This window comes from Aulonocara stuartgranti (genome assembly GCF_965226115.1).
Source record: "Aulonocara stuartgranti genome assembly, chromosome: 12".
Taxonomy (NCBI): domain Eukaryota; kingdom Metazoa; phylum Chordata; class Actinopteri; order Cichliformes; family Cichlidae; genus Aulonocara; species Aulonocara stuartgranti.
This window is the reverse complement of record NC_138948.1, coordinates 30193676-30218220: the sequence shown is the minus strand read 5'-3', so window position 1 is coordinate 30218220 and position 24545 is coordinate 30193676. Positions and strand designations below refer to the sequence as shown.

The 24545-nt window shown below is 38.8% G+C and overlaps 1 protein-coding gene and 1 long non-coding RNA gene across 26 annotated transcripts in view; both read right to left on the bottom strand.

Moving 5' to 3' along the window:
• Nucleotides 1-24545, bottom strand: part of tncb (tenascin Cb) — a 145349-nt gene that overhangs the window by 79620 nt on the left and 41184 nt on the right. For 11 of the 23 annotated variants that reach the window (XM_082554903.1, XM_082554911.1, XM_082554909.1 and 8 more), the window contains 3 exons: nucleotides 7110-7229; nucleotides 6216-6349; nucleotides 348-460 (listed from right to left, as the gene is read on the bottom strand). The exons of 7 other annotated variants lie outside the window; for them this stretch is intronic. The gene's annotated coding sequence lies outside the window, so the exon portion shown is untranslated. Of the gene's footprint in view, nucleotides 1-347; nucleotides 461-6215; nucleotides 6350-7109; nucleotides 7230-11497; nucleotides 11520-24545 lie in introns of those variants that run through there. 5 more of the 23 variants (XM_082554913.1, XM_082554901.1, XM_082554899.1 and 2 more) reach the window with 4 other exon arrangements.
• Nucleotides 13948-18885, bottom strand: LOC309719800. 3 transcript variants are annotated; one of them, XR_014280321.1, is made up of 8 exons: nucleotides 18048-18885; nucleotides 17755-17884; nucleotides 16131-16262; nucleotides 15914-16013; nucleotides 15736-15795; nucleotides 15556-15646; nucleotides 15232-15389; nucleotides 13949-14567 (listed from the first exon to the last, which is right to left on the bottom strand). It is a non-coding gene; the product is annotated as an uncharacterized lncRNA (long non-coding RNA). The 3 variants fall into 3 exon arrangements; XR_014280322.1 differs by lacking the exon at nucleotides 18048-18885 and having other exon boundaries at nucleotides 13948-14567; nucleotides 17760-17972; XR_014280323.1 differs by lacking the exon at nucleotides 18048-18885 and having other exon boundaries at nucleotides 17755-17972.

Below are 24545 nucleotides of genomic sequence, written 5' to 3'. Positions count from 1 at the left end.
GCCAAAGATGTTGTCTTCATTTCAGGACATGTTCACACAATAACTGAGACTTCTGTTGATGTGGGCAAGGGAGGGCATCTTCACAGACAGCTTCTAGTTGAAGCTAGAGAGCTCCCCAGCCATTCACGCCCAGCATCTCTTTATGGTTGCTTTACCACAGTCTGTCTGGGCAAAAGGGTTTAAGCCTATGTCTTTTCCTCTTTTGTCTGCTCTCCTGGGGGACATGAATGGGAGGTTGGGGTCTGAACAAAAGGCAGATCATGGGTCTACTGGGGGGGACAAATGAGCTTAGTTTGGGTAATGGCAGCCAAAAGGAAAGGGAGGTCTGAAGAAGTATTGTGGCTCACCTAGGACCGGAACGGGAGGGGAGATGAGTTCTCCAGGATGAACAGCTGAGATTCTCCTTCCCACACTGCATATACTTAGTCACTATCTGACGACGACAACAACAGGGCCCGTACTGTTTACAGGGCAGAGGAAGGGAGCGAGTCAGTGAAAAGCAGTGAAAAGAAAGACCAGCTGATTGCATGTTTCTCCATGGCAACTCTTAGTCCCGATCAGAGATGTAGTCCTCATAAAAAGGAGGCTGAACTCTGACCCATAGCTGGTGATCATCATGACACACTTAAAACACCCGTATATCATTACGCTCAATTCAAAACAATGACCTTATACACAAGAGTTTGTATTACCGCAACACACGAGAATGTAGGAATACTAATTTCGGATGTGTTTAAGGATTTAAAGCATTTGAATCCATGTGTACACTTCTGCATTTCAGTCTCATATGCTGCTGTATTTTCCTTCACCAGTGCAACCTGTGAGGTGACAGACCCCCCTTTTTCCTGGGATCAAGACCTTTTTGTTCAAAGGAGATGGAGCTGAGATTTTTCTAAATGTCACCTTATCACAAATGCCATTTAAATTCCATCCTTCTTTCCACCTTTGCTGCTTCTCACTTTCTTTTTTGTTGAAAAAAAACCCCATTCCTTCTTCCCCCCACATGCACACTCCACACCATCCCTATGTCATTTTCCCCATCTCCCTTGTGGGTTTCCTTGTCTGCTGCTGTTGTTGCTTGCTTAAAAGCTTTTCTCTTTTCTCTGTTGCACATCCTGCAGACAGCAAGTCAGAGAAGAAGTTACACTTGCTTAGAGCAATCCAAGAAGAACCAGGCTGTCCTCTCTTCCAGGGCGTCCTAAAATTGCAGTTATCTCATGAGATGTTTTTCACCCATGAATAATTGCTGGAGAAACAGGTTGCGATAGGAAATTATGGGTTTCAGATGCACTAACACTACTGAAAATACTGCACAGTTTAGCTGAGTGAGCTGCTTCATTAGAGGATACAGGACCAAGAACTCTTAGTAAACCCCTCAGGCAGCTAGCTACATCCAAATATCAATAGTATCAATACCAATGCTGGTATTGATATCTGATTTATACTGGCGCGATAGGCTCAATACTCTTTTTTTATCCTCAGTTTTTAGTCTGGTGAATTGTGTTAAATAATTCATTTTTTTGAAAATGAAAAAAATATACATCAAACATGCACTATGAAAACAGTCTGAACCTTTTTGTGTTGACTGTCACGTCTGTTCTATTTATAGTACATTTAAATAACAGAAGTTAACCCCAAGTACTTTAGAGACGGGTACATTTACATTCCAGCTCTCCAAAGGACCAATTATCAAAGTACATGCAAAACGGAAAGGTGTATTTTGTTATATTAACCAATTATTGTGGAAAATGAAAAATAGAGTGATTTAGTGGTAATTAAAATGTTTTCAGAATTACAATTTAATGATTTATCTCATAAATCATGACAGAATGCTCTCCCATTCATAAGTTGCCTTTATTTGTTAAAAGTATCAGTATCGGTACTGGCATTAATTAATTAATTAATGGCTCTGTATTTACTTGGTATCAGATTGATAATTTGCAGTACTGCACAGAACTACTGGTTAGGCTTGTGTTGATGGATGATGATCTTAGGGGTTGATAATAATCAGAGTGATCAGCAGTGTAATTCCAGTGTAATTCTTCCTCAATTTAAGTCTACTTTCTGTTTGTTCATGTTGGAAATAAGGAAAAAATTTATCTTTCTCTGTCACTCTCATCAGTATCAGTAACGCTGTTGAGTTTGGGCAATGTGCATTGTAGTGGATGGATAGTGTTGCCTCATATTTATCGTAGGTGGTAACCCTGAGCCTACATTTTGAAGAAAGTCAAAATGAACTTTTTGGGGGAAAAAGAGAAACATTTTTTATGGATGTACTGTAGAATAATTACAGTGGGGTCTCTCTGAGTGCCTTGTGCTCCTGAATGACATCTAATAGCACCTAAACATATAAAAACACAGTTTAAAGTCGGCTATAAGGCTGTGATTTGGATGTCTATGATGTGACTGATCGCTGATGGCGACCTTTGGGTGCAAAGCTGGGTTGGCAGGCTGACAGGTGATGTGTGAAGTGACATAAGATGAGCTACTGAATAATGGGCCCTTGTCAAAGCCTTTTCCTTTGCTTTAGAAGAGCTAACACACAAGCCAGAGCGGTCCAGGCTCCCATGATTGATGCCCACCTCAGGATTGGGCTCTGATAGGCTGTTGGTGGTCCCTGAATGTGAATTAAATGTAGCTCTTGTTTCAGTCATGTCACAGTGCCACAGCCATTCACAATATCTTCATCTGCTATAGTGGTGGAGACATTAAAAAATGGCATGCTTTGTAAATCTATTTAAGCTCTGTGAGGATATCTGTTAGAGAAACTGTGGTGCAATGAATTTTAATGAGGACCATTCTCTTAGAAATACTTTGTAAGAGGTGTTTCTAATGGGAACTGAGACAGGGGGATGTTAACTTTTATAGCTTATCTCCACAGTTTATATTACCCAACAGTAGAGCTGGAAGCATAAACACTCTAAGGAAGGCTTAGTGCATCTCCTTTCATTTCCCTTTTTTATAAATGCATAAAAATCTTCTCCCTCTTTGCTTTTGTGTAAACAGTGAAGAAGAAGCTTCATAATCTAGACTTTATGAGATTTTAAAGATGACCAGAATAAATCATTTTCTTTATTTAGTAAAGTCATTAGTGATTTTCCAGTGTAAATTTACTAGCGTGAATAAATCAGCTGTGAGCCAAAGAGCACAGCCTGTGGCTCTTGAGGAAACAGCTGTCCATCATAAGAGTGCAGCAGCTGGGAAGGATAAAGGTGAGAGGTGAGGGTAGGAAGGTCAGCACTGAGGAGAAGGTCTGTGGGACAATAGGTTGAAGTGTGGCCTTAAGATGAAGCAGCTGTGAATAGACTCAAATGCCAATTCCCTCTATACATCCATTACCTTTTCTCAATCACTTTCAACAAGGAGCCATTAGAAGGCTATTCATTGTATCAACATTGTTCCAGTGTGGAAAAGGGCCGAGGTGACCACGGTCTCTTAATGATGTAGAATATTCAATATTCTCTAGTCTTTGTCTTTGGACCACTGAAATATCTTTATTGTCAAATCGGAATCTAAGGATTTTCTATCTATCTATCTATCTATCTATCTATCTATCTATCTATCTATCTATCTATCTATCTATACAGTGGGGCAAAAAAGTATTTAGTCAGCCACCGATTGTGCAAGTTCCCCCACTTAAAATGATGACAGAGGTCAGTAATTTGCACCAGAGGTACACTTCAACTGTGAGAGACAGAATGTGAAAAAAAAATCCATGAATTCACATGGTAGGATTTGTAAAAAAATTTATTCGTAAATCAGGGTGGAAAATAAGTATTTGGTCACCTCAAACAAGGAAAATCTCTGGCTCTCACAGACCTGTAACGTCTTCTGTAAGAAGCTTTTCTGTCCCCCACTCGTTACCTGTATGAATGGCACCTGTTTGAACTCATCATCTGTATAAAAGACACCTGTCCACAGCCTCAAACAGTCAGACTCCAAACTCCGCCATGGCCAAGACCAAAGAGCTTTCGAAGGACACCAGGAAAAGTATTGTAGACCTGCACCAGACTGGGAAGAGTGAATCTACAATAGGCAAGCAGCTTGGTGTGAAAAAATCAACTGTGGGAGCAATCATCAGAAAATGGAAGACATACAAGACCACTGATAATCTCCCTCGATCTGAGGCTCCACGCAAGATCTCATCCCGTGGGGTCAAAATGATCATGAGAACGGTGAGCAAAGATCCCAGAACCACACGGGGGGACCTGGTGAATGACCTGCAGAGAGCTGGGACCAAAGTAACAAAGGTCACCATCAGTAACACACTACAACGGCAAGGAATCAAATCCCGCAGTGCCAGACGTGTTCCGCTGCTGAAGCCAGTGCATGTCCAGGCCCGTCTGAAGTTTGCCAGTGATCACATGGATGATACAGCAGAGGATTGGGAGAATGTCATGTGGTCAGATGAAACCAAAGTAGAACTTTTTGGTATAAACTCAGCTCGTCGTGTTTGGAGGAAGAAGAATACTGAGTTGCATCCCAAGAACACCATACCTACTGTGAAGCATGGGGGTGGAAACATCATGCTATGGGGCTGTTTTTCTGCCAGGGGGACAGGACGACTGATCCGTGTTAAGGACAGAATGAATGGGGCCATGTATCGTGAGATTTTGAGCCAAAACCTCCTTCCATCAGTGAGAACTTTGAAGATGAAACGAGGCTGGGTCTTCCAACATGACAATGATCCAAAACACACCGCCCGGGCAACAAAGGAGTGGCTCCGTAAGAAGCATTTGAAAGTCCTGGAGTGGCCTAGCCAGTCTCCAGACCTCAACCCCATAGAAAATCTGTGGCGGGAGTTGAAAGTCCGTGTTGCTCGGCGACAGCCCCAAAACATCACTGCTCTCGAGAAGATCTGCATGGAGGAATGGGCCAAAATACCAGCTACTGTGTGTGCAAACCTGGTAAAGACCTATAGTAAACGTTTGACCTCTGTTATTGCCAACAAAGGTTATGTTACAAAGTATTGAGTTGTATTTTTGTTATTGACCAAATACTTATTTTCCACCCTGATTTACGAATAAATTCTTTACAAATCCTACCATGTGGATTCATGGATTTTTTTTTCACATTCTGTCTCTCACAGTTGAAGTGTACCTCTGGTGCAAATTACTGACCTCTGTCATCATTTTAGGTGGGGGAACTTGCACAATCGGTGGCTGACTAAATACTTTTTTGCCCCACTGTATGTATATATATATATATATATATATATATATATATATATATATATATATATATATATATATATATATATACACCAATACACCAGTGGGTGGTGTCAAATGTCAGTTCAAAGGACAAACGACAGTTCAAAAGACAGATATCCTCAGCTGGTAACCATACACGCCCATTATTTGGGCATGTAAGACTATTAAAATAAGACCAAAATGCTTGGGTCATAGCGTGTTAAAAGCCAGGGCATAAAAATATGTCTATAGTAGCGATTGAAATTGATCAAGTGTTTGTGCAGATCTAATATTTAATGGAAGATTATTCCAAAGTCTGAGGATTCCCTCATAATTACACATATTTTTGTATTTTTTGTGATGTTAATGTTTGGTTAGGCAAGTTGAGATGAGGTGAGATGAGATGAGATGAGGTGAGATGAGATGAACCTTTATTAGTCCCACACGTGCGAACTGTTTTGGTCACGGCAGAAAGTAAAAGTTTAAGAGCAGTAAAAGTTAAGAAAAACAATAGAATAGGATAAGATGAAATAGAATAACACACTATACAATAAGAATAAAATACTATATACAGAAGAATAAAGTACTTTACAAAATAGAATAAAACAGAATAAAATAGGAAAAGTTTGAGGCTTAGGATTAAACAGACTCATTAATGTTAGCTTCTTGTCTGAGTGATTCCACTTGGTTGCAATCCTTGCTTGCGAGAGATAAGTGAAACTGCTCTGGATATGAGAGAAGTTATCTCAGCATGCTAGCAGCTGTTTTGTGGCACAGAGTCAAGTCGAAGTCATTTTTGTTCAGATAATGTGCATTAACAGACTGCCTCCTGAAACAACTGTGTAACTGAAAGGCCTTTGCTGCAGTATGCACAGCAGCCCATCAAGTGCCAACATGTCCCTGAACAGGGCCATTAAACATACCTGATAGACAGAATCACAGATGAGGAATTCTGTTTAAAGTTCAAATTTTTCTTACTCTAATGAGAGGAAAGTTTGGAGCCCTAAATTGTGAGAGTTGTACCTTTGAACAAGCAAATCCAGGCAACAATACATCTTGACAGTTAAATCCAGGCTTTGGCTTTAACTGAAACCCCTAGCAAAACCAGGCTCAGGGAGAGACACCATCTGCTGTGACCGGTTGGGGGTAAGAGGAACCTACATGGAAAATTTAAGAAAAACTGTAATATCAAAATGTATAAGACTTTATTTGAAATGGTATGACAAGTTTAACTACACGCCCTTGGTACGCTTCCCTCCTTGGCGGTCAAAAACATGGCCTTCCTACACAACCCTCATGCATTATTTGAAAAGTAGCATCTTCTAGTTTCTGAGAAACTGCCTATTTATCATGTGGCTAAAACAGAAACAACCCGCATTGAACCCTTTGACAGATTGCTGGTGACCTTGTCGATGTTAAGCATGAAATGTCACAATACATTCCTTGTAAGCATCCTTTAAAATGCACAGTAAGTTTGGTTTGGGTTAAAATGCAGTTTTTCATGAACTCTAGCACTTTAATGCAGCAACTGTTATAAAATGTTATGTCTAGAGAAACAGATGTAGAGAGCATGGTAGATTTTGATCTTGAGTTTGAGTTCAAGTACTACTTTATTACCATTATTGAAGCTTTGTTTAAATTGGTTGCAATAATTATGACATGGTTTTGGAAGGCTCATCATTAAGCCATCGCAGATGAAGGGACTACAATTATGTAACTGAAAGACAATCAACAAAACAGTACTTGTGGGTAGTCAGTTTAAAAGGATATTGGCCTGGTTTGGTTAGAAGTGGATAGTTTGTAACCTGCTTAATTTAAAATTCTCATAAGAACATTCGTTTAAATCTCAGTATAACCCAAATATTTCTGATGAGAGTTAAAGGAGGATTTACCATTTTAAGGCACCAACTGACTCACCTGATTTGTCATTTTTCCTGAAAATAGCTGCTTGCTGCTAATGATGAGAGCCGTGGAATCAAAACATTGAAAGTGCTGACCATAAAATCCAAACTATGCGCTAGATGAAACACTATTGACCTGAGGGGAAATACAGAAACATGAAACCATTATAAAAATATCTGTTGGTACAGAATGTTGATTTAATTATTCCACAAGTGACTGTTAGTGTAAATATAAAGATTTTATAGTCAAACAGAAAACCAACAGCACACGCTGTATAGATTCTATATAAAAGACAGGCTGTAGCCATCATGACATCAGTTTTTTCTACCACACTGTCACATACTGAATGCAAAAACTGATTTTCTGTTTTTCAACCTCTTGGTGTTTTGAAACATGACGTGGCACATCACAAGGTAGGCCCACCGTTAAAAATACTGCACTTTATCCTTTATCATTCTTACTCGTAAAGACTATCATTTACAAAATAATCACGCTAAATTGAATAAGAAACTGGAGTAGCAAGTGAGAGCATACACTGTAAAAAAATTGTATAAATGTAATATAAAAGTATTTCACTGTGTATTTTACAGTTTTGTACTGTTCTTCTAGAACATCATTAAATTTACATAAATAGACTGTGATTTTACATTTCAAATGTAAATTAACGTGAAATCACTGTAAATGTAATAAAACATAATTGTCTTGTTTTTTAAATGTATTTGTCTGTACATACGCATATTTAGATTGTTAAAATGCATTCACAAATGTATCATAATTTCACAAATATTTGTCCGTTATTTGAAAGATTGAACTGTTGAATTCAAATGTAATGCTATGGAAAAATATATAAAATGATTCTCATAAACTTTTTTTACATCAAATAATAATAATTATTATTATTATTGTTGTTATTTAGGGCGATCGTGGCTCAAGAGTTGGCAGTTCGCCTTGTAGGTTGCCGGTTCAAGCCCCGGCTCAGACACTCTCGGTTGTTGTGTCCTTGGGCATGACGCTTCACCTACCACCTACTGGTGATGGCCAGAGGGGAATTATAAAGTGGAATTGTAAAGCGCTTTGAGGGTCTCAAAAAGTGCTATATGAATGCAACCCATTATTATTTAAACCAACTGTTAACTGTATATTTCTGTACATTTAATTCAATTCAATTCAATTCTTTATTTATTTGTCACATGTAGTTATAACTAGTACAACACACAGTGAAATGTTTTTTCCGGCTAAAAAGTACTCCCCCCCCCGACTGTGCATCTTACTAAACTTATAATAAAAAATATCTATATAAAAGTATAAAAATGTATAATATCGTGCAAAATATTACGCTGTAATAGTTAAGAGCTATAGTGTACGTATTTACATAAATACAGATGTATATGATAAAATACAAATAAAAATAAGGATAAAACTCAAAGGAAAATTATATACTGTGTATGGAATTGTCCATCATGTTGTCCGATTTGTGTTTTGGTTGAGGAGTCTCACTGTTTGTGGGTAAAAACTCCTCCTGAACCTTTCAGTTCTTGTTTTCAGGCTACAGAGGCGTTTCCCTGACCTCAGTGGCCTGAACAGTTTGTAAGCGGGATGGCTGGAGTCGTTAGTGATCCTGATGGCCCGGGATCTGCACCTTTCAGCGTAGATGTCCTGCAGTGTTGGTAAAGATGTTCCCATAGTGCGTTCAGCTGTGCGCACGACCCTCTGCAGGGCTTTCTGTTGCTGTACTGTGCAGTTCCCGTACCACACCGTGATGTTATTACACAGGATGCTCTCAATGACCCCGGTGTAGAATCTCCTCTGGATGTTCTTGGAGATCTTAAACCTCTTTAAACGCCTCAGATGATAGAGGCGCTGTCTGCCTTTGCTGATGAGGAAGTCCGTATGTGTGTTCCAAATAAGGTCCTCGTTGATATAAACACAGAGGTATTTAAAATTAGAGACTTTCTCCACAGGGTTTCCATTGATCTGAATTGGGGTGTGAGTTTTCTCGCCTCTCTGTCTCCTAAAATCAATCACCATCTCCTTAGTTTTGCTGATATTCATGGAGAGGTGGTTTGCCACACACCACTTTGCTAATCCGTCCACCTCGCTTCGGTAGGCCCTCTCGTCATTCCCGGAGATGAGTCCTACCACCACTGTGTCGTCAGCGAACTTCACAATGGAGTTAGTGGGGTATCTGGCCGTGCAGTCCGCGGTGTAGAGGGAATAAAGAAGAGGGCTAAGCACACATCCCTGGGGGGCCCCTATGTTCAGTGAAAGGGTATGAGAGTACACATCCCCTATTCTCACCGACTGTGGTCTCGCAGTCAAAAAGCTGTGAATCCACCTGCACAAGGATGTGCTGAATCCCAGATCCCGGAGCTTATCCGTAAGGATGTGGGGCACTATGGTGTTGAACGCTGAGCTGTAGTCTATAAACAGCATTCTCACATAGTTCCCACGTCCCTCATCTAGATGGCTCAGTGTGGTGTGCAGGACCTGTGCTACAGCATCTCCAGTGGATCTATTTGTCCGGTATGCAAACTGCAATGAGTCCAAGTCAGGAGGGAGGAAAGAACTAATAAAGGGTTTCATGAGCCTCTCAAAACATTTCATCACTACAGATGTTAGGGCCACTGGGCGATAATCATTTAGGCTGGCTGGGCGGGTGTTCTTAGGGATCGGAACAATCACTGATGTTTTAAAGCAGGTGGGGACTACCTGCTGGGCCAGGGAGGCATTGAAGATGTTAGTGAAAACTGTAGTTAGCTGATCTGCACATACTCTTAGCACACGTCCCGGTATGCTATCTGGTCCCGCTGCCTTCCTGCAGTTGGTTGCCCTCAGAGCTCTCCTCACGTCATGCTCAGAGAGTATCAGTGGTGCTGGTTCAGCAGCGGGGGCGGGTGCAGGGCTCTGAGATTGAAACTGAGGCGCCTCAAAACGCGCAAAAAAAGCATTGAGTTCGTCAGCTAATTCCGGTTTCGTACATCTCACAGTGCTGGGTTTATAATCTGTGATTGTTCGTAGCCCGTCCCATATACGTCGGGAGTCGCCATAATGGAAATGCGACTCCACCTTGTCCTTGTAACGCCTTTTAGCCGCTTTCACAGTCTTCCTTAAACCATAAGAAGCTGCTTTATAGTTGGTCATATCGCCCGATGTGAGCCCCATATTGTAGGCCGTGGTCCGTGCTTTGAGAGCTCTCCTGACAGTAGAGTCAACCCAAGGTTTTTGATTGGGAAAGGTCCGAATTGTAGTCGAGGGGATGATGGTATCCACTAGCATTCCAATGAAGCTAATCGCTGTGTCCGCAAACTCGTCAATGTTTGCGGAAGTATCCTGGAATACGTCCCAGTCTACATCACCGAGTACGTCCTGCAGCGTCGCCTCTGATTGGACAGTCCAACGTTTGACCTCTCGCGTCACCGGAGCTTCCTGATGAAGCCTTTGTTTATATTCCGGGGCGAGTAAAATGGCGGCGTGGTCCGATTTCCCAAAAGCCGGTAGGGAGATGGCTTTGTAGCCGCCTTTAAATGGACTGTAGCAGTGGTCCAGTGTGTTGTTTCCCCTGGTGGGACAGGTAACATGCTGGTGAAAATTAGGCATGACCTGTTTTAATTTAGCCCTATTAAAATCCCCCGCCACTATGAGGGCGGCATCTGGATGTTTAGCCTGGTGGCCGCTCAGCACATCATGGAGGTCCAATAGCGCCTTGTTGTTATCCGCTTGTGGCGGGATGTAAATCGCAGAGATAATCACAGCCGTGAACTCCCGAGGGAGGTAAAATGGCCGACATAGGATGGTGAGTATTTAAGTATTATTAATCATATTGCCGCATTCATTGATCTTGTTTATAGGTAATTTCATTGTTTAATCACATTAAAATGTTCCTAATTTAATGTTTAAAAGCACTTGAAAAAGGCAAAATCCCATGTAAAATTAGGGCAACAAACTGTATTGTCATTACTGAAAATAACCGTATTTTAATGAGAAAGTTATTTTCTGTTATTTTCTGGTATTATTTTGGCGCCCCAGCTGCCGGAATATTACTGTTTTTTTAGGATTTTTTTTTATGGTGTAGAGTCACTGGGAAGGTTCTTTCTGATGTCACAATGTCACGTTCCTAGGTCATTGTACCTATTACTTGGGCTTTTCTAAAAGAGCTCATTTTTTCTTCCAACAAAAATAAAACTGAACACATTAAACAAAGTCTCCATAGTAAAGGTTACTCTCTGAGGTCTAAGCCATTATCAGTGAAGATGCTAACGGTAGCTGTAGCCCTTAATCCTGTGTTACTAGAACGTGTTCTTTTTATAAACTGTTCTCCAAGGTTTTTGTCAAGGGACAAAAGATTCTAACCTACACACACCAAAAACTACTTATATCCCCCATTAGCTGTTTTTCTAGCTTACCAGCAGAAAAACGGCTTGTAGTAAAAAGCAGCTTGTAGTGACCAACAGCGACATGCTTTAACTTAAATTGGCTTTAATAGTATCCCATCTTTTTCATTTTTTAAAGTTTTAATATGCTGTTTAATATTTATGTTGCCTTTTCTGCCTAATGTTTATAATCCACATGTAAAACACTTTTAATTGCTTTTGCACATAAAATGTCTTCTACAAATCACTTAAATGATCTGTTAAGATGTGCAAGTTTTGCTGATTACTATCCTTCCAAATGTTCCATTGCCCTTGCGATATACTGCATAATTTTATAATGCGCTCTTTTAATTTGCAGCTTGTAGGCAAGTTCATCTGTAAAGAAAAAAACACATTTTTAATGATTCATCAGGAATGGGTGATGGAGATACAGAAGCAAAGGGGGAAGGATGGAGGGAAATGGGACTACTAAGTGTTTATTAATGATAAACTAGCTACAGAGACTCTGGAGGGTTCAAGTGATCTCTGGAGGTGTCTGCTCTATTTATTATCTCAACCTGTCAGCCATTTGAAAGAAAGAGAAAATATATCTGGAGCCCTGCTGTGCTCACTTATGGAGGTTTGCAAATGTCTCCCTTACATGAATTACATACAGATTTACCCCAGAGCCTTTCTTTAATGACGGTAGGTCAGTGTGAATTCTAATGGATTCAAATTATGGATGGAAACATTAAAAAAAATGATGGTGAATGACTATAATAGTGGGGTTATTGGTAGGAGAATTAGACTGTGTTCTTGGGGAAACAGAAATTGTGGTTTCAGTAACATAACAAAATCGTTAAAATGGTCTCTGTAGATTCTGCACAGCAGTGTTCTGTTGAAACCAAAATAGTGTTTTATTCCCAGAAACTAAAGTATTGCTGATTTTTCTGTGATACCAGGTCTGATTACATGGATACAAAAGAAATGGCAGAATGAATCCCAGGAACCATGACTGACATTAATGATCTTGAAAAATGACAATGACCTGTTAAGAAATAATGACAATGCGTCTTTGTGTTTTTATATGTATTTCACCTCATTTGACCATAGAAATAATTGCCTATGAGCAGTAACGTATCAAAAGCAGATGAATTGCAGCTTTTAACTATCGTCATAGTTACAAAGCAGAGGTAAATGGACTTTTTCAACCACTTGAGACTTAATGGAACAAGCATAAAATGGTTACATGTTTCTAACAGATTTACTTGTAAAGAACTGTATGTATGTTTCTTTGGAGCTGTGCTTCTACACACATTCGAGGTGTGATCAAAAAGTTTTGTTATGGCCCTCTAAAAAGCCCAAACCTTTAGAGGATGCTATTTTTAGATCACTAAGCAGAAGACCTGTCATGTCTTCTTGATGCTTTGCCTCTTGATCTCTGGATCTCTTCAACTGTGTCAAATTAGTGATCCTTGAAAATGATTTTCATTATTTAGGAGAAATTGAAGTCACAGGCTGACAAATCTCTGGCAAATAGAGCAAACTGTGAGACAAGTTTGTGTTGGTGTGGAGAGAAATCTCCTTATTTGACAGGCTGTCTTCAGGTTTAGAAACTGTGCATTCTTCAATTGAAAACTAATGTTTGAGGACCATGGTGAAGTATCAGTGCACAGTGCCAATGCCATGGTATCCAGGGTCTGTGACCCAGCATTTTGAGTTTTGTGTGAATTCATCATTTGTCTTCAGTTTAGTTCTTGCTAGGGTCTCTGAGTTTATCTGTAATTCTACTTCATGGTGCCTTGTTTGATATTAGCTTCCATTCATGTCTTTGTCCCTATGTTTTGTCCTGAGTGTCTGTTGTGGATGTCAGTCTTGTTGTCATGTCGTGTCTGTCATAGGCGTCATCTCTTTCTTTTCCGTTCCCTTAGTCTCCCCAGCAAGTCTTGTCTCTCCCTCTCCCTCTCTATGTGTCCCTCGCTCTCCCTCTTTGTGTCTTTGTATTTCATTATTTGTCTCCTGAGTCTGTGATGTGCTTCCATGTCTGTTTATGCACTGTCCTAATGTCAAGTTTACCCATCCTGTTCTGGGTTTCAGTGTGCGGGTCACTTCCTGTTTTATTTTGTGAGTCCCTCTTCTCATGTGCATTGTATTCAGTTTTGCTTCCCCTGCCTCACTATGCCTGATTTATCCCTCCTACACTGTAAAAAAAAATCTGTCAAATTTACGGTAAAATACCGGCAGCTGTGGTTGCCAGGAATATACCGTGTAAAAAATGTGGAATCTGTAAAAGACAATACAGTATACTGGTTTTGTAACCCTAATTTTTAAGGTAGACAACGTATTATTTTACCAAAATCATGATAGAAAAAACCAAATATATTTGTCAATTATACAGCAATTTAATGTAAAAAATGCAACTTTCCATAGCTTTTTACGGATATTTGCAGTAAAAAAAAAAGTAATAATATAATAATATTTACAGTAATTTGTTGTTAATTTAACAGTAATAGGATAGACCCTATTATTGTAAATAACTGTAAAAATAACAGAAATATGTTAAACCTTATTAAAACCTTTGACAGTAAAAAACACAGTGAAATTGTATAACAAATTACAGCATTTTATTTTGACCAGATACATTTTACGGTAAATTCCTGGCAACCACAGCTGCCGGTATTTTACCGCTAAAAATACAGTACAATATGAGGAACATAAATGGTTTACCGTACATTTTACATTTGCAACCGCTAAATATAGAAAAATCTAAAGATGCTCATATACAACCAAGGTAGAGAATATTACTGATAAACAATGAGAAAATTTGACATACCATTTGAAAACAGACTAAACATATTATTTTCTCTATTCCTACAAAACAGCATAGATCTTGAGAATACAGCATGTGTCCATATATATGGCTGGTAATCCATGGAGGAATGAATAAACATGAAACAAAATATTACCTGCCCCTGACCTATCAACAGTAATGAGTCACTGGGTCCTGCCTTGGTGAAGGAAAGGACTCGGTGGAGTTTCTAATGCGCATGGTGTTGAAGATACAAGCTCTGCAGGAGTACTTCAATGTCCATCAGGAGTTCACTTTGGACTGGCAGGATCCCCTCTGCAGCAAAAAAAATGGACAAAGTTTGATCAGTGCTTGAGCAAAATGCACAGAAATGAACAAAACGTGCTGCCAAAACCAGATCTAATGATAAATGATTTCTTAAGTGTAAAATATACAGTTCTTAAAGGATAGCTATTGTCAAAATGCAACCTGGGCTGTTTTTTTCAGTTGTTTTTTTTTTTTTACTGTAAACGAGACAAACATATATCTAAAAGCATAATTACGACAAACAAGCCGTTTTTGAGATTGACCGTGATTTTGTTTTGTGGTCAATAGCCAGTGAATGGGAATACTAGGGGGCCGGGGCATAAATTTGAGCACATCAAAATCGATACAGTAAAAAAAACAAAACAAAAAAAAACAGCCCAGGTTGCGTTTTGGCAATAGTTATACTTTAAATCTACTTATGTAAAAGTTATACATAGACAACGCAGCCCTAATCACAATCATAATTTGTTGGAAAACGTATTTAAGTTTCGTATTGATTTATCATGGAACTTGAAGTTAATGGCTGAATGCATGGTGATGAGACCTATCATTCAATCTACATTTTATAGCGTATGAAACTGCTCACCTGGACATGAACCTGAGCTCGGCTGATTAAGATTAGTGTCTCCTGTCCATCTTTCTTTAGCAAAACTTGAATAATACCACTGCTTACCTCTTATTGAATCTTTGGGTGCAGACTTAATTGAAGAGCCTCGTATAAACAGGCAGGGTGTGATGTTTAGGGAAACCAAAGAATACAGCCGCCATCATTTCTGCCAGAAGACTCATTGGGTGCAACGAAGCTTTCATTGTGGACTGGCTAGATACCTTCTGCATTCAGAAGGAAAACAAGAAGGGCATACACCATAAACAATAATAACTGACAAAAATAATGAGACAAGAAATTAAAGTAACAAAATAAGTGCAAATCAAGTTTCCCTGTGTTACAGTGTAGCTGAATGTTTTTCAACAATTTGATTTACGGTAAAACACATACCAAATATTTCCAGCCAAGGTTTGTTTCAATCTTCAGCATTTTTTTCCTGCCATTGTCTTGAAACTGTTTCATCTGTCTCTCTCATTTGATGCTGTTTACAAAAACAAAACAGCAATATTGTAAAGGGAAAAAGGAAAATTAATTTAATGGAAAAAAAAAGATTATGACCTGAAATCTCACCATTTCCTGAGAGTCACAGGTCCTTTGAGTATCCTTATGGTTTCTGCTCAAATTCAGTGTCTGAAAAGGGCAGGAACAAAACAAACCTTTTTAATCATAATAAAGACAAAATAAGATTTAGAGACAGACGACAAAGAAATGTGTAAAATATCTTCTTGAATCTGTTTACTTTACTAACCTTGAAAGAGACTCTTGGGTCTTAGCTGTGCCACCACCCTTAAACCTTAAAACAGATGGAGACGATATGCTGGCCTGGCTTGAAATTTCCATATTTGGTGCTGTAAAACAATATCACAAACAATAGATTAATTGTACTTTTTGGACCTTGGCCAAAGCATAATAGAAAAAACAGAAAGTCCTTCATGGCTATTGTGCAATGAAATCATAATACTTACTGGTTTGTTTCTCAGATGTCTCCACTCCTAATGATTGTAGTGCCTCCAGTACAATTTCAAGGATTGAGGCAGACAGGTCCGGCAGCACCTTAGTAATGGAACTCCTTATGCTGCCCCCCATTTCCAAGATGTCTGATAAAAGAATGTGAATAAAGGTCAATTTACACCAAGTGGTACCTTTGGTCTTAAAATATGAAGCTGATCTTGCTTGATACTACATTTTTATACAGTGTTTCGTAAGTACCAAACTAACAGCACCATTATTGTGACAGCACACTGTGTTTCAGTGGAACCATTTGGTACCCATACTTCATGTAAGATGTTAATGGATAGAAATCAATTAAGTCAATGGGTTTTGACCAAAAAAATCATTTTATTTAAAACAGCTTACTATCACTTATGTCACACAGAACATCAGCAGGAGGCTCAGTAGAGGGCTCTTCTGATTTCTGCCACAGATCAGACTCTAGCAGACATCTCAAAGTCTCTCTTAAAGGCACATAATAGGCAAACCTATCTTTTCTGTTTTCATCTCTCCCTAAAAATATTTTCTTTGGTTCCGCATAGTTGAATGCTTTTTTAAAGATCTGAGCTCTGGAGTGCACTGTCCTCAATGGCCCGGTATGACATGCAGAAAAAAGATCATAGCTTTTGACAGACTCACAGACTTTGTTGATGTCCTCCTCTGATAATGATGTGTCATCTTTTAACAGTGATGCAAGTTTACCCAAACTGTATGTCTGTCCCAACTCATGCATGTTCTGCATTTCCTCTACAATGTTCTGTATGGTTGAAGCAGGCAGTAGAAACTGACCCTGCAATTTTAAGTAGAATAGTGAAACGTTTCTCAGAAAAAGATCACAGAATTCAGGGGGCATTTCCATGTTATCTTCATGTGTAATAGACTGTGCAGCAGGCTCGGAAATCAAGGGTACAAAGTCATCTGATGTGGTTGGAACAGATGATGATTGACATGCAGACTCTCTATATAAATCACCAATGCTGCTGTCTGAAAACTCTGTGTTTACGTGACATGTGAGCAGTAAAAGATGATTTAACTCTAAAGGTATTTGTGCATCCTCTTACTGGACAAGTGACCACGTGTCCTTCCACAATATGGCTCTTCAGATGAGCTATTAACTCTTTAGAGTTCTGACACTGACGTTCACACATCGCCATTGCACATGTAAACGAAGAAACCACCACCACACCAGTGACATGGGTGGGGGCAGTGTCTTCGGTAAAAATGAGCCTTAAACGCGCCATACCTGGTGTATGTCTGCTTGCAGCCTGCTTCAATACACCGAAAGAAACAACGTGGCTCATTCCGATGCAGTTTACAATGAAGCACGTAGCCCCTTGATGACTGAACTACCTTACCACAGAAATTACACGTTAACATAACTCCATGTACTTTGGTAATTCCTCCCTAGCGAATTAAGCACGCCATATACAGAAACTAATCCAGAGCAATGCTTCCCTCGCAACAGTAATGCTAACTCAACTCACAAATGCTAACTAAATTCACAACCTCACTCATAAAAAACGAACTGCTAAAATTATCTATAAACGCTGGGCTGGTGGATTTTTATAACAGAGATAACTTGAAGTTGCATGTACTCACCTCACCTCGAACTAATTGTAAGCTGCCAGGATGTCTACAAATTCCGAAGATGCTGTGGTCCAAGCAGCAATAAATGGCGCTAATATACGAGTTCAAAACTGTGTCCGTTAGCGAAGCCAACTTGAGTCTCCTGCATGAAAAAAAGAGCGGTTGGCACACAGCTCAGCAGCGCGCCGCGCTATTGGTCATTTTCAGGTGACGTCATCCCGCAATGTAACGTCGCTTTTTGTTTCTTTAGGAGGTTCGAATTTGATCAGAAGTCATGTCTGCAGACCGCTGCAGCCACGTCTTACCTTGCTTCCCCTTTTTTTGGTGAAATGGTTCGCTCATACTGCACAATGTTGCTACCAGATTTTTTTTCTCTGCAATTCGAACGTAAAACGTCTGTACACAGTTTACCAGCAGTTTAGCTACCAATCAACAGCGATCACACAAATTCAAAATTTAAGGCCGACCCACTTAAGGTGGTCTGATAATATGGCGTGAAACACAACAACATAAAGTTGTTTTAAAATAATAATTAAAAAAGATTATTGAAATCAATTTTATTCACAACCATAAACTTTATTTTTAACATCTTCTTTTGCTGTTGATTTTTTTATCAGAAGGTTAACAATGATATACTGCAGGCCTAACTTTTAATCTGTATATCAGTATCTGAATTTTAAAATAAAAAAATACTATCAGTTTTATTGTCTTTCACTGCTGATATTTGCTTTTTTTTTAATGGTATGTACTGGTTGTATTATTACGGTGGACCCTATTTTTTAACATCTTGTTTCTGTAAAAATGAATGTTTTTGTTTGCTTAAAAATCTACAGCTTTATACTGTGAATTCCAATGTGCACAACCCCAAAAGATGTAGTTTTACTCAAATAATACCGTAAAATCTAAGTTTTTCAGACATTTTCAACATTACAATATGTAATTGTAAAATGTATGCATATTTATTTGTTTTCACAGAAAATATTTATAATTTCAACATTTTATTACAGTAAAAAACAAAGTTTTATCCAGTCTCACAATTAACGGTTATTCAATCTATTTAATACAGTAAAAGGAAGTTTTTGATTTTACGCTCCATTACCGTTGGAATTTGACGGTGTTTTGCTGTATATTTTACTGACTTTTTTTACAGTGTATGTTCCAATGTGTCTCCATTTTGGTGTGAGTTGCCATTTATTCCTTCCTGGAACATCAGTTCATCTCTCTCCTTGTTTCAGGTTCTACATTCTATGTTCTTATTGTTAGTTTTGCCCAGTTTAGTTTTCCTGTTAGTAAAAGTCTAGTCTCCATTTGCCTTTCATTTTGTATTTTTGTGAAGCCTTCATAAACAGCTTGCTTTTTCTTAAATCCAGAGCTGCCTCCTAGTGTTTGCTTTTGGGTCCTCTCTGCAAAAAACACGATCTGTGTCCTGCAGATCATGACAGTGTGTTTTGGCCATCGTGGACCCAGCAGACATAGAATTCAGCAACTCTGTGGAGTTTCTTGCCCAGATATGGACTCTGGTTTATCTTCTGGAGAAGCTGGTTGTACTAATCAATGTATGTCTGTCTACATATGCATGGGGAGATGATCTTGAACTGAAGATTGGTTAATTTTATATTGTTTTTTATTTCCATGGGTATATTGTTGGAACCTTTTTTCACAGTTCATGTTCTATTACTTTGGGTCTAACCCATCCTAAGTATCAAGTGCAGTGAGCACTGTGCCCAGGGACAACTCTAGCTGTAAACCCATGATAGCAGAAACTAGAGCTCCCAGAGGAAATCCACACAAGCACACAGGGAATATCCAAACTCTGGGTCAAACCCATGACTGTAGCCATAGCTATTAGATGGCGGTAAATTGTATGAAGACGTTACATCCTGGCACACTTCACTAATGGAATTATATAAAAAATATGGAAAATGGTTCATATTGCTTAGGACTCCAAGTCCAAATATGTTAGGATGCCTGGGTCGTTGACCCAGAGTTTTGAGTTTATTATATTATTTATCATTTCTAGTTTTTTGGTTTCTTTGTCAGAGTTGTGTCTTCTGGTTTCTGTTCTGTTCCATAGTTGCTGTCTCCCCGTGTCCAGTCAGAGTCTGTGTCTGTAGTTCAGTCTGTGTTATGTTTCCTGTTTTACATGTCTTATGTTAAGGTATCTGGTTTTGCTTCCCCTGTTTCGTTAGGCCTGATTTGCTGTGTTTCCCTCCTGTTGCCCATTCCCTGATTGCTCCCTCTATGTATTTAAGCCCTGTGTTTCAGTTTATCGGTGTTGTGATCTACCCTTATCTAGCTGTGTGGCCTGCCTGCCTGCCTGCCTGCCACAATTATCCAATTATTTTCTATTTGGAACATCCAACATGAGGATATGACAGTTTATTTAAGGCCAACATTGTCAAATTTTCAAAAAATTCTGTTGTTAATTGTGGTCAGTGTGGCTAGAACAAAACCCAACCCTGACTTGACTCTATACTCTGTATCAGAAGGAGCCTTAATCCTGTGTGATCTAAGTTATTGTCTGCAATAGCTTCAACCCTAGCCCGGATCTCTAAGCCAAAAGTAGTCTGCAGGTTTTGGAAAAAATGTAACAGGTTTTTGATCTGTGTAGAATGGTTGATTTCTTTTCCTTTGATTACAAAGTCAAGAGAGAACAAGTTTTAACAAGAAGAAAAAAAATACATACTCCGAGCATGTGGCTAGTGTTAATGTTTTTTACTACATTTACAATGTTTTTAAAGATGTGTAAATGTGTATGGATGGATGCATATTGGTAATCTAACAATTCAAAGGACTTTTGAGTTGATTCAGTTAGCAAACCACAATGCAACTGCCAACACAAAAGACTCTCTCCACCCAGTTTTCCCATCACATTATTGTTGCTTTGCATTATGTACTAGTGTTGGTACTTGTTTACCCTCCCGTATATATTGGAAAAATTGGGCTGTTTTTCCTCTCACAGGTAACCCTCTGTCTGACCTGCAGCTATGCTGCACATCTGTCTGCCACTAACACTCCTTGCCTGGAGTGAGGTGAATGCAGTCTGGAACAGAGAGAATTGCTGAAAGATTTGGTGCTGCTTGTTCAGGGTAATCATCACACACTGCTGAGATGCAGCCTTTGAACAATACAGGCAGAATGTAATGGTTTCCATGTGCATATTTAACATGTGATTCTACTAAAGCTGCCTCTGCTGCTGCTCCTGACATACTGAGAACTCATGTGTCTCAGACATGTCTTGCTCTCCTTCATATTCAGCTAATATACCTAAACCAAAAATGCATCTTGATTAGGAGCACTTAGACGTGTGTGTGTGTGTGTGTGTGTGTGTGTGTGTGTTCGTATGTTCTACACATTCCTCGCCTCTGTGTGAACATTTATGGGTGTATATATGTTGCTTGCAAAAGTCTGGTTTGCTACAGTCTCAGTACCAGCAGCCTATAATTACAGAGGCAGCTTTAGTGTGAGAGCAGAGTGCCTGCTGGGTAATTGCCACTAAGAGCACCAGAGGAAATATGGCTCCTTTACATCTAGCACTTATTTCAATGGACCAAATTGAGCTATTCCAGAAATCAAGCATGGCCAAAACAAAAAAAGGGAAAGAAAACAACAAAAGAAAAATGTGATTATATGTGATCACAACATGTTTATCAATGAACATATTAAACTATCACCATTGCCATGAAACATCACTGGTTGATGGAGAATGTACAAAGACTATATATTTAATGTACTGCATTAAATTGATCATTTGCATACTATACCTGTACAGTGTATATAGTACATAGGTATAGTCCTCTAATGGTACTACTAATATTTTTTTCATGTGACTAATTTTGAAAAATTACTACTTTAAATCCTAAATGTGAATGAATTTAGGATTTAAATAAATCCTAAATAAATAAGTATAAGTTGAGTTTTTGCTGGTGCAATAAAACACCAGCAATCTCTATATTTTTAACCTAGTTTTTAGCTTTATTTCATGCATTATTATTATTTTTTTTTTACCTTTGTGAAAATTTATACGTTCAGAGCCAGCATACAGGAGCCGTTCTATTATGTACCAATCCCATCATACAGAAACTGTATGATAAACAGTTCCACCTGAGGTGCAGCAGAAAGTGCTTTAAGTTTGTGTTTAATGAACTGGACTTTGTTAAACAAAATTTGTATTGATACCTGTTTCTCGACATAAAACAAAGGCATAAAATAAAACACAGCCAATTCAGATTCTTAAAATATGTGTTTTACAGGTTTTAGAGTTAAGCCAACTCTGCTCTGAAAATGTGAACATTCCAATAATACATGCTGACTGGCCTGTTACTGATTTACAACATGAATTCCTCCCTTAAGGGGCAACCGTTTACAAATGATAACTAGAGGTCAGGTGCGTAATAAAGCTAAAAGGGAAACTTCCATGTATCTCTAAGAAACAGCTGGCTGTGGTGGTTGATGTTATCAGGAAGCTGCTGCTAGAAATTTTCTATTGCTCTTCACTTCATATCTGTAATTAAAATGGCACATGCTTTACGGTGATGGTGCCTTGATATCCCTAACAACCCTGAAAAGTTTGTTACTGAACTTGAAACTTGCAAAAAAACAACAACATAAAAATATATCTTTAGTCACAAAAAATGATGAAAAAACAGTACCTTATGAAATTTACTACTTTTTTCCCCCTACAGACCTGAAAATCCAGTTCTTTGCTACAGCCAATTGAAGCGGACGTTACTAAAGGGTTAAACAATTGATTTGATACTTTCTGAATATGTTCATTAGAATCCCTTGCTATGCTAATACTTTGAAACGCTGGCTACAGATAAATATCAATTTTAACAAACATAAATTCTGGTTTGCTTAAGAGGACCAACATCTAACACAGGTTAACCTACAGGTTTATCTTTTGCTCTGCTCTACAGTACCTTGGGTAGAGTCTTAGCTTACTGTTGAGATTAATATGGAAGTGAAAAACAAATGAAGACTTATTAAAAGTGATTCTCTATATTGCTTGACTTCCTTCTGCATAAGAGACATCCAGAATGAGCAACACAAGTCAGTCTGTTTTATGTCTTTGGTGCAGTCTCTTCAAAGGAGGCTGGGCTGGTAATTACAGAAAGAGGCGATAAAAGCAAACACAGAAACACAAGTCTTGGCAAGCCAGTAGAATCTTACACATCCCTTAGGATCCCAGTAGTTTTCAGCAGACTGCAGCTTTACTGGTTGATTGTAGGTGAAATGTTTTTTTGAGCATACAACCAGCTCACTGCAACAAATGTGAGGTTCTCTGAGAACAAAGCTAGTCACATAACAATACTACAACCATCTACATGGGTCTCAAGTGGGGGTTTATTCAAGAAGATGTCATCTCTTCAGCTGATGTGAAGCATCCAGCTCAAATAGGTCATGTTTGCTGAGCTTCATCTGATATTCTCTCATATTTTCCTGTAGATGCATCAAATTAGTAGATTAGAGGACCAAAAGAGCTGAAACCAAAAATGTAAAAAGAAAAAAAATTATTGACTTAATGTAAATAATGTACGTGACCCACAAATTTGTGGTGCAGAACTTGAACACCCAGATTTGATTTGTGAAACTTAAGAACCATTAAAATAACCTGTAAATACACAATTTCAGTTGCAGAAGTAAGCAGGGCTGTAACTATGGTTACAGACAGTGTTGGTCAAGTTACTTGAAAAAAGTAATTAGTTCCTAATTACTGATTACTTCTCCAAGAAAGTAATCCCGTTACTCTACTGATTACTTATTTTCAAAAGTAAAAAAAGTTACTTTATTACTTAGTTACGTTTTAAAACCATGGTACACAACCTACATAATAAAGCAATCGATCTTTCAGCCCAATTCTATTTTTCTGCATAATCCATCATATAAAATTGAATCAAATGAAAAAGTCTCTTTTATTAGTTTTAATATTTTAACTTTAGCACATTGCATCAACCAAAAATTAAATTATATGAAACATTCTCTGACTTTTGCTTAACATTTAAACCTATTTTCTGCATATTCCTGCATATAAAATAATTTCTTGTGTTTACACTCAGTCTTTCAAAAAGATGCAAGTAAAACACAAAAAAATCAAAGACTCAGCAGCACCGAGTCCTGTTGCTCTTAAATTTTCACCTGTTTAGCAGGAGTGGGGCCGGTGGAGGTTTGCCCAGTGCAGCAGTGGACATGTCAGTGGTGGGATCCGGGGGTTTCTCTGTGAATTTCACATTCCCGTGGTAGCGTGCTCGGTGCTTGCTCAGATTTGAAGTTTCATTTTTCACTATAGAAAATTTTCTTGCCATGCAGAGTGTACAGCGGTGTACAGTTTTTACAGAATCAAACTCAAAGTACGGTCAGTACTTCCAAGCTTTAAATGCTGCATAGTCGTCCTCTCTTCCGCACTCCATGTTATCCGTCATTGATCTACACACATCTGTTGCTGCCATGGATGTCGCACACTCATACATCATTGTCATGACCAGTGATGGAAATAACGGCATTACAAGTAACAGTGTTACTAACGGCGTTACTTTTTTCAGTAACGAGTAATCTAACTAATTACTATTTCTATCGTTACAACGCCGTTACCATTACTAACAAGAAAATGCGGTGCGGTCGCGTTACTATTTTTCAACAAACAGATGGTTGAAGCTGACATCAGCTTACCGCACCTTATATCAGTTCCACGGAAGTAGCTGTCTACGTAAGTAGTCTGGGCACTACAGCTTTAAAGCAGCTGAGCGTGGTCCTGCAGACGGCAATCACTTTCTGCCCGACAATCACTTTTTTGCACAACACCT